Source organism: Triturus cristatus, chromosome 1_1, assembly GCF_964204655.1.
Source record: "Triturus cristatus chromosome 1_1, aTriCri1.1, whole genome shotgun sequence".
In the NCBI taxonomy this organism is placed as follows: Eukaryota; Metazoa; Chordata; class Amphibia; order Caudata; family Salamandridae; genus Triturus; species Triturus cristatus.
The window spans coordinates 65,121,984-65,132,263 of NC_140579.1; positions in this window are offsets into that span (position 1 = coordinate 65,121,984).

Below are 10,280 nucleotides of genomic sequence, written 5' to 3' on the forward strand. Positions count from 1 at the left end.
AATTTAACCGGGTGGGATAATCCTCGCCTCCGTGTCCTTAATAGAATTGAAAATTCTTGGCGCGAATGCTAGCTTATTTTTTATTCTATTACAGGACCGGAGGCTTCGTATTATGCTAGTTTAACGCTGATTAAAAACAACAGAGGATATATCACCCACCGGTTTGTAATAAAACTGCTTAAACGTTGATTCAGACGACCAGTCTGCAGAATGCATAATATCTTGTACAGAAGAACCCAGCATGAAAGTCTTAGAGGCCATGGCGCCTCGAACAGAATGTGCACCAAACACTTGGGTATCCACCCCTGCTTCTTGCATAACATCTTTGAGCCATCTGGCTATGGTAGCCGCAGTCACAGGTTTATACGGTTTTTGCAGCGCTATTAACAATTGTGCCACACCATCAGGCCTAATAGACCTGGTACATTCTTCATAAGCCTTGAGGCATTGGACCACACAAAGTTTAGCATTAGCGGGAAAAGCATGATAATCCACACTACGCGACATTGTTTTAGTCCTAGACGTAATAGAAAACGAAACTCCCTCCGGAGTAAATACTCTACCTGTAATATCCAGTGCTTTAACATCCGAAGAACGTCTGCAAGCCGCTAAGCAAAGCAACATGGCCAGTTTTGCCGACAATTGTTTCCTGGACAACCTGTTGTTGTCCGGCCAGTTATTAAACAGAGACAGAACCAGTGAGACATCCCACAATGAAGAATACTTCGGTTTGGGTGGATTAGCTACTCTGATACCCTTTAGGAGTTTACAAATTAAAGGATGCATTCCGACAGGTTTGCCCTCAATCTGAGAGTGGCCTGCCGAAATGGCGGAACGGAAGTTATTAACCGAGCGATACGCCAAACCCTCCGCCGCCTTTTCTGACAGAAAATTTACAATACAGGGTAATCCTGCCCCCACGGGATCCACATGTTGTCCCATGCACCAACGAACCCAGCCTCCCCAGGCTGAAGCATACCGCTTCCTGGTAGAGGGGGCCCACGCTTGATTGATAAAGCTTGCAGCCTGGTCCGAAAATCCTGGCATTTGCCAACGCTGCCTGAAAGTCTCCAGGCCATCAGGGACAGGTGCCCCGATAGGACCATCGGGTGTCTCTCCCCCTGAGGGCCCTGAAGCATCGTCGAGGACCATGGGATCCTCCCGGGGAAGTCGCAACTCGCCTCTAGCAACAATGGGAACCAAGGCTGCGACTTCCACAAGGGAGTCACTAATATCACCTCCGCTTTCTGACGCATCACTTGAGTGAATACGCGCGGAATGAGGATGAATGGTGGGAACACGTAGTTCAATTTCTGAGTCCACTCTTGCGCAAAGGCATCCCTCGCCAGAGCCAGAGGGTCCGGCCTCCAGCTGAAGAATCTCGTCATCTGACGGTTCAGTCTGGAGGCAAACAGGTCTATCTCACAAATCCCCCAAATCTCCTGCAGCCACAGGACCACTTGTGGGAGAAGCTGCCAGTCGCTGTAGTCCTTGAGGTGGCATGAATTCCAGTCCGCCACCACATTGGACTGACCCGGAATGTATTCCGCTATTACCGAGATCTGGTGGTTCAGGCAATAATGCCAAAAGGCTTTCGCTATCTCCACCATCATTGAGGACCTCGTGCCCCCCAATTTGTTGATGTACCGTACCGCCGATATGTTGTCCATCCGAAGAAGGATGCAACATGAGATCCGTTTGGGAGCCAGCGTCCGGATCGCAAACGAACCTGCTAGGAGCTCTAGACAATTTATATGAAGATCTAACTCCCCTAGGGACCAACGTCCCCCTGTGGAAATATTTCCGCAGCGCGCTCCCCAACCCCAACGGCTGGCGTCGGATTCTATGACTACCTCTGGGAGAGAGCCAAAAATTGCTCTGCCGTTCCATGCCTCGACGTGGGCTAACCACCATTGCATCTCCTCCCTCACTTCTTGGGAAAGAGGGACTACTTCCGTGTAGGAAAGGCCCATTTGCAAGTGCTGAATTTTGAGTCGCTGAAGGGCCCTGTAGTGCAGGGGACCCGGAAATATCGCTTGAATGGACGATGCAAGAAGTCCCACTATCCGGGCAATCCCCCTGAGAAAGACCATCTGTTTGGTCAGGAACGAGCGAAGCTCTTTCTTTATATCCCGAAGTTTGGAATTTGGGAGACTGAGTTGGGCCGTCTGCGAGTTTATGACGAACCCCAGAAAATCTATCCACTGTGTGGGAGACAAGACCGATTTCGGTTCGTTGATCACAAACCCCAGGTTCTGCAAAATATGAGTGGTCATGCGCAAGTGGAACGCTACTAACTCCTGAGAGTGTGCCATGATGAGCATGTCGTCCAAATAGACAATCATGCGAACCCCTTGTTCTCTGAGGTAAGCAACGACCGGTTACAGAACCTTGGTGAAGCACCACGGTGCTGAGGAAAGTCCAAAAGGAAGGACCAAATATTCGTACCATCGGTTCCGCCATTGAAATTGAAGGAATCGGCGATGGGGGCGATATATGGGGACCGACAGATAGGCGTCCTTCAGGTCCAGCCGGACCAACCAGTCCCCTTGCTTTAGTAAGTCTGCCAGCAGATGGATGCCCTCCAGCTTGAAGTGCTTGTAGGTCAGAAAGTGGTTGAAATCTTTCAAATTGAGTACCAACCTGTAACCACCGCCTTTCTTCTGCACCAGAAAAATATTGCTGCAGAAACCGCGAGGGCCCTCGTTGCAAGGAGCTATCGCGCGTTTCCGCAGCAACCCTTCTATTTCTGAATCTATAAAATCGCACTCTAGTTGGGAAAAAGAAAGCTGTCTGGGACGATGTACCTGACAGGGAGTCTGAAAAAACTCTAGGTGGAACCCCTGAACTGTCTGTAACACCCAGGCGTCTTGTGAGATCTGAACCCAATTGTGATAGAAATGCCGAATACGCCCCCCCAAGGGAAGAGGAAATAAATCTGGAGCGCTCACCTGAAGACTCGGTGGCTTGGAATCCTCCCTGATAGGATCTCTTGTTAAAGCGCCGCTTGTTGAAGCGCTGCCTGGTGGGGTAGAAGGTGCCACCGCGGGTGGAGTCCCAGTCTCCTCTGCCGCGTCCGAAATCTCCTCGCTGAGGACCTTGGGAATGTTGACAGCCAAGCGAGCATCCCCGACCTCGTCCGGCCCGGTTGAAAACACCGGCGTGGAAAACGCGTTTGATCCCAGCCTGAGCCTTGTCCAGGTTCGTGAACGTGCCCACGTATTTTGCAACGTCCTTGACGAATCGGTCACCAAAAAGGTTGCCGTCCGCCAACGGCCCAGGTTCCGCCGCAGCCAACTCTGTAAGATTAGAGTCCATGCGCATTAATATTGATTTCCTGCGCTCCGGTGAAATCGCGCAGTTGGCATTCCCGAGCAGGCAGATAGCCCGTTGGGTCCAGCCTGCCAGCACAGAGCCATCTCCAATATTTTCGCTAGGGGCCCGACCACGTCCAGGAGCTTATCTTGGCACCCTCGCCAAGCGCGATCTATCCCCTTCTTGGGGTCTTTGGCGAACTTTTTAAGTAATGTAAGCATACTTGGATCAATGTCCGGCATTTCTGCTACCTTGTCCGAGAGATCCGGTCTGGGACATTCGGACCGCAGCCTGTTGCGCACCTCCTTATCAAAGCACTTGCGCAAGTTCTCGTGTAAATACGCAGCCACCTCCGGGGCAGGCAACCAGTCCAAAGATCTGGGGTGAACGATATCCGAGGGGTTGAATGTAAAGGGCGTGGGAGCCGGCGGAGAAGTCTCCACATTTTTAACCTTCCGAGACTTCTTCTTGGGAGGGGAGTCATCAGGGGTGTCAGAAGAGGTGGCAGTAGACTCCGAGTCAGTATCCTGTACCCTCTCACGCTCCCTAGCCGGGCGCGGAAGTGACTCATAAGAATCGGAATGCGGCCAAGACTTAGCCCGGGGTTCTCCTGACTTCCCCTCCGATTGGGTATTGAAGCCATGCTTCTTCGCAAATTTCTCCAGCTGCTTAGTAATAGGCTTTAAAGCAGTCGCCAAAGCTTGCTGCACAGTTCCCGGAACTGTCTTTTCCAGGGCCTTGTTGACCGACTCCTGCACAGAAGCGTCCAGGGCCTCAACAATATTATCCTCAATGGCAGGTCTGCCTACCTCCTCTTCATACAAGGTATCATCCTCCTCGTAATGCACCCAATTATCCATAGTGGAACCAAACTTGTAAATGTATTTGCTCATAAGGCAACAGCAAGGAGGGATAATCCAAAGGGGGGGCCAACCCACAGCACAACAGCACCGGTACCTAGCTCCTCAGCAGCAGCTGTAGACCAATTATTACAGCCCCCAGGGCGTAGTGGAGCCAAAGAGCAAGAATAAGATCCAAGGAGGTGTGCTCCCTCCAGGCCCAGGTCGTTTTTGCAGCCTGCCAGGCGTAAGCAGTGCTCTCCGAAGGAAAAAACAGCCTAAATGCCTAAAAGTGAAACTAACAACATCAAACCGGGTTGTTTCGACGTGCGTAGCCCAAATCCTACCAAAACAGCCCAATTGGGCTACGCACGTGGGAACGTGATCGAAAGCAAAACTAACAGGCTCCCGGCGTCATCGGCATATCAGGGGAGCCTCAGCGCCACAAAAAGCATAAAATTGAGCCCACCGAAGGTGGGGCGGTACCGTGTGCTGATCCTGAACGAAGGAAGCGCTTACGCGCTGATCGGGGTAATTGGAGCGGCCGAGCGCCACGTTGAAACTGACCAATTATTCAAGTATGCGCGCATTCGCGCCACGGACCACAATCGTCCGCAATGCCCCCAAGATCACTCCGCACACAGCGGGAATCACCAAGCGCCACCGCGCGTTAATCGGACCGTTCAACCCGAGGGTTACATAAGCCCAGGGCGCTCTCGCCAATGCTACCGCTGCACCACAAAACTGTTATCACAATAACATTGCATTACCAGTACACAAAAGCCATAGTACAATCAATGTAAAATCGGATTTCTTAACTTAACTGTCTGCGTGAGCAGCAAAGAAAGAGGACTAGTTCCGGTGTTACTGGCTCTTATGGGGCCCTGCAGGAAGTGATGTGGTATATGCATCATGGGAAATGTAGTTTGTTTTACATAAGAAAAGTTTTCATTGGCTGCTGTGAGTAGCATTGGATTTGTGTAATGGAATTATGTGGTGTGGCATGGTGTGGTGTGGAGTGGATTTGTGTAATGGAATTTTGTGGCATGGCATTGTGTGGTGTGGAGTGGATTTGTGTAATGGAATTATGTGGCATGGTGTGCTCAGTAATTATGTGGTACTGAGTGGACTGGAATTATGTGTAGTGGGATTGTGTGTTATCAAGTGTAATTTAGGGGAATGGTATTTGGTGTTGTGGAGAGGTATCTTTACTGCGACCATGGGAGTACTTTTTTATTAAACTCCCCATTAATACCAATGACCTCATATGGATGAATAACAAAAGCAGAGTGCAGCGATGACTACACACGTACAAGTACTCTGCTTACAAATACCTATCACTGAAACCATTCAGAAAAACGACTTACTTAATCTGTCACAATACAATGTGCTCCGTGGGTGAGAAAAATGGGGTAAGAGACGTCAACTCCAAAGTTGTTTCTTGTTTGTAACCGAGACCCTCCGTTACTAGCGTGGCGGCATTATTTCTGTGTGTAGAAAAGAACTTTATAATGCTAAGAAGAGTAATGCTTCAAAGCACCGAGATCCAACTGGAGACGTATGGAAATGCTGGACTGAGAGTGGGTGGCGATATCCCATCCCTGACCTGAGCACGGCCGTGGGTTGCACTTCTGTTCATACTTCATTTAACCATAAACACCTCTTCATTGGTGCATCTCTTTCTAACATACACCGCTCTAATATTGACATACACATTACTGACTTGGGCACCTGGCTCACAAACTCACTCTCTCGGTAGGGAAGGGTACTTGAACCTACTGAAATAAAATTGTTTACACTTTACCGTAAAGTTGCCAGTGCTATTTTAGCAGACTCGCTGAACTTTAAGCAAGTTGCAAGATGCTCATGTTTCATGCTTCAGAAAACACAGTATTGAACTTATAAAGTATCCTCAATTGCACGCGGACTACCTCTTGGCGCTAGCAGTACGCAGCTACCTCTTAGCGCTAGTAAGTATCTACCTCTTGGCGCTAGCAGTACGCATCTACCTCTTGGCACTAGTAGCACCCAGCCTTATTGCATACGTTGGCATCACACTGATCAATAGCTTCACGGGCCGGACTACAGCAGCCCAAAGGCACGGTGGAATATTCAGTGACTGGCTAGCTATGCAGCAATATCTGTGGTGGGTTAAAAACAAGCATTTACAATGCAATGGTCTCGGCATTGTTAAAGTTAGAGCTATTGGCATTGCTCATGACATTATTTTTGTTTATGTTGGAGTGGTGGAGAATACTCCATGGTCCCCAATGTTCGCAACCCCGCAAACACCGAGGAGAGCGCCTACCAGTGGTGTCTCATTGTCGTTATCTCAGGATCAACTGTCAACAGGAAGCACCCCGGCTGGAGTTTCTATGGACAACTGGCAAGAGGGCCAGGGACTGACAACATCTCCCGGAGCCATAGGTTTGGTCTTCTGCCCAACCCGGCCCCCAGTCAGAGACTAAGAGACTTTGTTTGCTTGGCTAAAGTGTTACCACTGGTGAATTTTTATAACTGCCCTTCTAGCATACATTATGCTGTTGCGGGGTGAGAAAAACATCTGCAAGTCCCCAATGAACGTACATTCCATATACTTGCATATGCAATGTAAGTAAGGCATACATTACATGAGTCGTGCTGCCATGCATGTAGATCAGCAAAAAGTTGTAATTTATGCTTTTGAGTAAATGTTTCTGAGCGAGCTCCTGAGCAAGGCATACCATGAGAGAAATATTTTTTTTCAGGGGAGAAATGTTGTTTTTCATGTTCTCAGTTTCTTTATTATATACATTTCTTATTTCAGTAAGAGATTATTTCTGTTCTGGAGGGTAGCAGAAGTGCGAAGGCCTTGAACACAAGTATCTGACCTACTGGCAGCCGCCTTTTTATGCCTTGCAGATGGCAGGGGCAAAGTAACCTACCTGTACATCCATTGGCAACGACAAGTTCAGAAACGGGCAAATGCCTCATTAGAGCGAAGGGCGTGATTGGGTCTGGGAGGTGCCCTTTCAACTCTGGAGTTCTCTGCTGTTGGCCAAACACTCACAGGTGTTCCCACCCTTTAGCGCCAAAATCTCACCACCTGAAGATGCGAGGCCCGTGCAGCGAGTCATGACAGGATGGCCTAAATGTTCCCATTGTCCAAAGGCGCACGAACAGTGCAAGGAATGGCGAAGCAGAAAGCCGGTCAGGTCCGGAGGTCGGGCCCTCTTGGAGCTCAGGACACGCAGAGCCAGCGCGCTGACCGCCAGACCGCAGCCTCCTGAAGTAGCGTCGCGCCAGGCGCGCCAAGCATGGCGGACTCACTGCCAACAGGCCCGGGTCCAAATTTAGCAAGGACATCTGATGTGTAAACAGTCCGGGGAAGCGGCTGGTCCCGCGTCTGGCGGGTGGAGATTCGGCGCTGGGCGCGCGCCAAAACAGCTAGCCTCTTTCCTCCCCCTGAAAAAGCCGAGTCTGCAAATACGAACGAGGGCCGTGTGTCTCACCAGCTGCCGTGGAATCCGTGCTGCAACGGGTGGGTGCGGTGGCATGAGGAGAGTTGGCAGCCAAAATCACTAACATCAAATAACAGTGTCCCGCCGCCACCCTCCTCGCTGGCGCTTCCCCGGCGCTGAGACATCAGTGGAAAAGGCTCTTCTGGTGCCAGAAACTTCTCGTACAACGCCTCTGACATCTCGTACCCTGGCTGGTATGCAATCTGGGCCACCTACAGCCAAGGCTCAAGACAGGCTCCTCCAGCACAGGAATGACAGAGGCGGTCGCCGATGTAAACAGAAGAAAGATGGTGACGCCGATGTAAACAGAAGAAAGATGGCGAAATTGGGCTCTGCGCTAGTCCGCGTGCGCGAGTAGCGCTCTTCCCGGCCCCGCATTTTCGGCGCATTTAAAGGGGTGCCCAGTGCAAAGCCTTGGCCTGTCATTGCTGAAAGAAGTCTTTGTCATCATGCGTCAAGAGGCAGCGGGCATATCTTATCCAATCTTCGCCATAAAAGTTAGGGTGATGTTCATGAAGCCATGAACACCACCGCCTTTCTCCGAGGTCAAGCAGAAATGCCTCGGAGAAACGCAGCGGCATTTTCGGATTGGGGGGCGTGTTTTTCTTTCTCTCCTCTTCCCATTGGCTGGAATGTTTACATTCCAGAGGAGAGATAGAAAGTAAAAAACACGCCCCCGAATCCGAAAAAGACGGGGCTTAAACGGACAGACGCCCCTCTCCTCCAATGGCTGGCCTCCGTTTAGGAAGCCAGCCAATGGAGAAGAGGGGCGGGTTAAAGCCCCGTACTAAAAAACATTAAATCTCGCGAGCGAGACTGCGCAAGCGCAGCCTTCGCTAGCCAAGACCTAAAAATGCGAGGATTGGTTTCTTTGGTGAAAGGCAAGGCTCGAAGAGCAGGGGAGGGGCCACACTGCTGCCTCAATACTAAAAGGAATCCATTGGACAGCAAACTGAGAGCTTGCTCTTGCTGTCGCCCACAGTCACTTGCTGTTGCTACCAGGTGCCTACCAACATGTCCTCGGACAGAGTGGTCCTGGGAGGGGCTGGAACCGCAGGCTCTCGGATTGTGAAGCGTATGGTACAAGAGTGAAGGGGAGCTGGAGGCTGCGGGGGTTGAGAGAAGCATACAATGGCAAAGGGGGCAGGGGGAATGGGAGGAGGTTAAAGAAATAGTACCTGTATCAAAGCTGACGGCCACTTATCAACGGGCATTAATCTGTAGTTGAGCGATGCTCCTCAGCTACAAATGGAAGTAATGTATCAGGTGCGTGAACCAATTAGGAGGTAGCAAAGTAGAGCAACGCTGGAATTAACCTATGGTAAGAGTTAGATGTGAGTCCAGCCACTCACCTGAAATCCAGGACCGTCTACAGGGGCGATGTCTATTCCCCAATCCTCTTAGAACACCTCTCAGCGCTACTGAAGTAGACAGGAGCCCTGGCAGGTGTCCCTAGAGGGAAGGGGATTTGGAAGAGAGAGAAAAGAAAATGACAGCTACTCTTCTGCTGTCATCTGGCCAGCCAGGATGGAGCCTCTGGAACTGCGAGAGTAGCGCCTAGTACCTTAGAAATGAACAGGGATTGATTAAAGCAAACAACAATAATAAGGCATACATAGGTTTATATGTGTCCTTCCACACCTTTCAATTACCTATAAAAGTACAGGCGTGAGACACTTGTTACACGTTTTCTCATCTCGTGGATCTGGGGAACTATTGCTTTAAATATAACAATTGAAATCTAGAAGACACAAGTTATTTTGTATGATGCTAGCAAATAAGAGTTCCTTTGGAAGTAATGATATGCCCTCACTCCTACACTCTCTCACCTGAATAATGGGAAGACATGGAGATATCAAATAACCACTGTGATATTTATCTCCGGCGCATGAAGATTATTGTTAATTCTGCTGCTCCAATTGTTCCAACAAAATAATCAAAATTGAATGTCATCAGAAGTCCGAAATATTAATGTTGATGTCCTTATAAAAGTACTGCAGTAATAACACTGAAAGAAGATTCTTGTCTTTTTCAGGGAAACTAAACAATAGTAAAGCACTCCATTCAATACCACAAAAAGTGGCAGTTCAAATAATAAACTGCACTGAGCAGATCTCCAATTAAAAGAAAAGTGTTCACTTTAGTTTTGGAGGTCACACAGAAAAAATAGAAATGTTCACTTAGCTTTGAAGTCCTGAATGTATCCTCAGAGAAACCAGCTGGAATTCTTGACCTTGACAGGTCCGGAGTCCTTGAAAAGGCCCGGCAACAAGAAACTCCATCTCAGGCAGCAGGAGGAAAAAGGCTCAAATGCACATTCAGAAGAGATGAAAACAAAAGCCAAGCATCGTGTGCTGAAGGGGACGTCTGTGAGAAGTTGGCCTGGTATATGCTGTCCACTAGTTAGTGGGCACCTTGCACCAGTCCAAACAACCCCTTATTGATGATAGGTTAAAGACAACAATATTTGAAAGCTATCCTAGTGGTAGCTATGGAGAGCAGCCTTCAGGCTAAGTCTTGAAGGAATGTAAAGCAGCTTGTTTTACCAGTCTATAATCTCTTGAATGGCTAAATGAAAGGAGACCACACCAGGTATATATATAAAATATATGTATTTATATCTAAA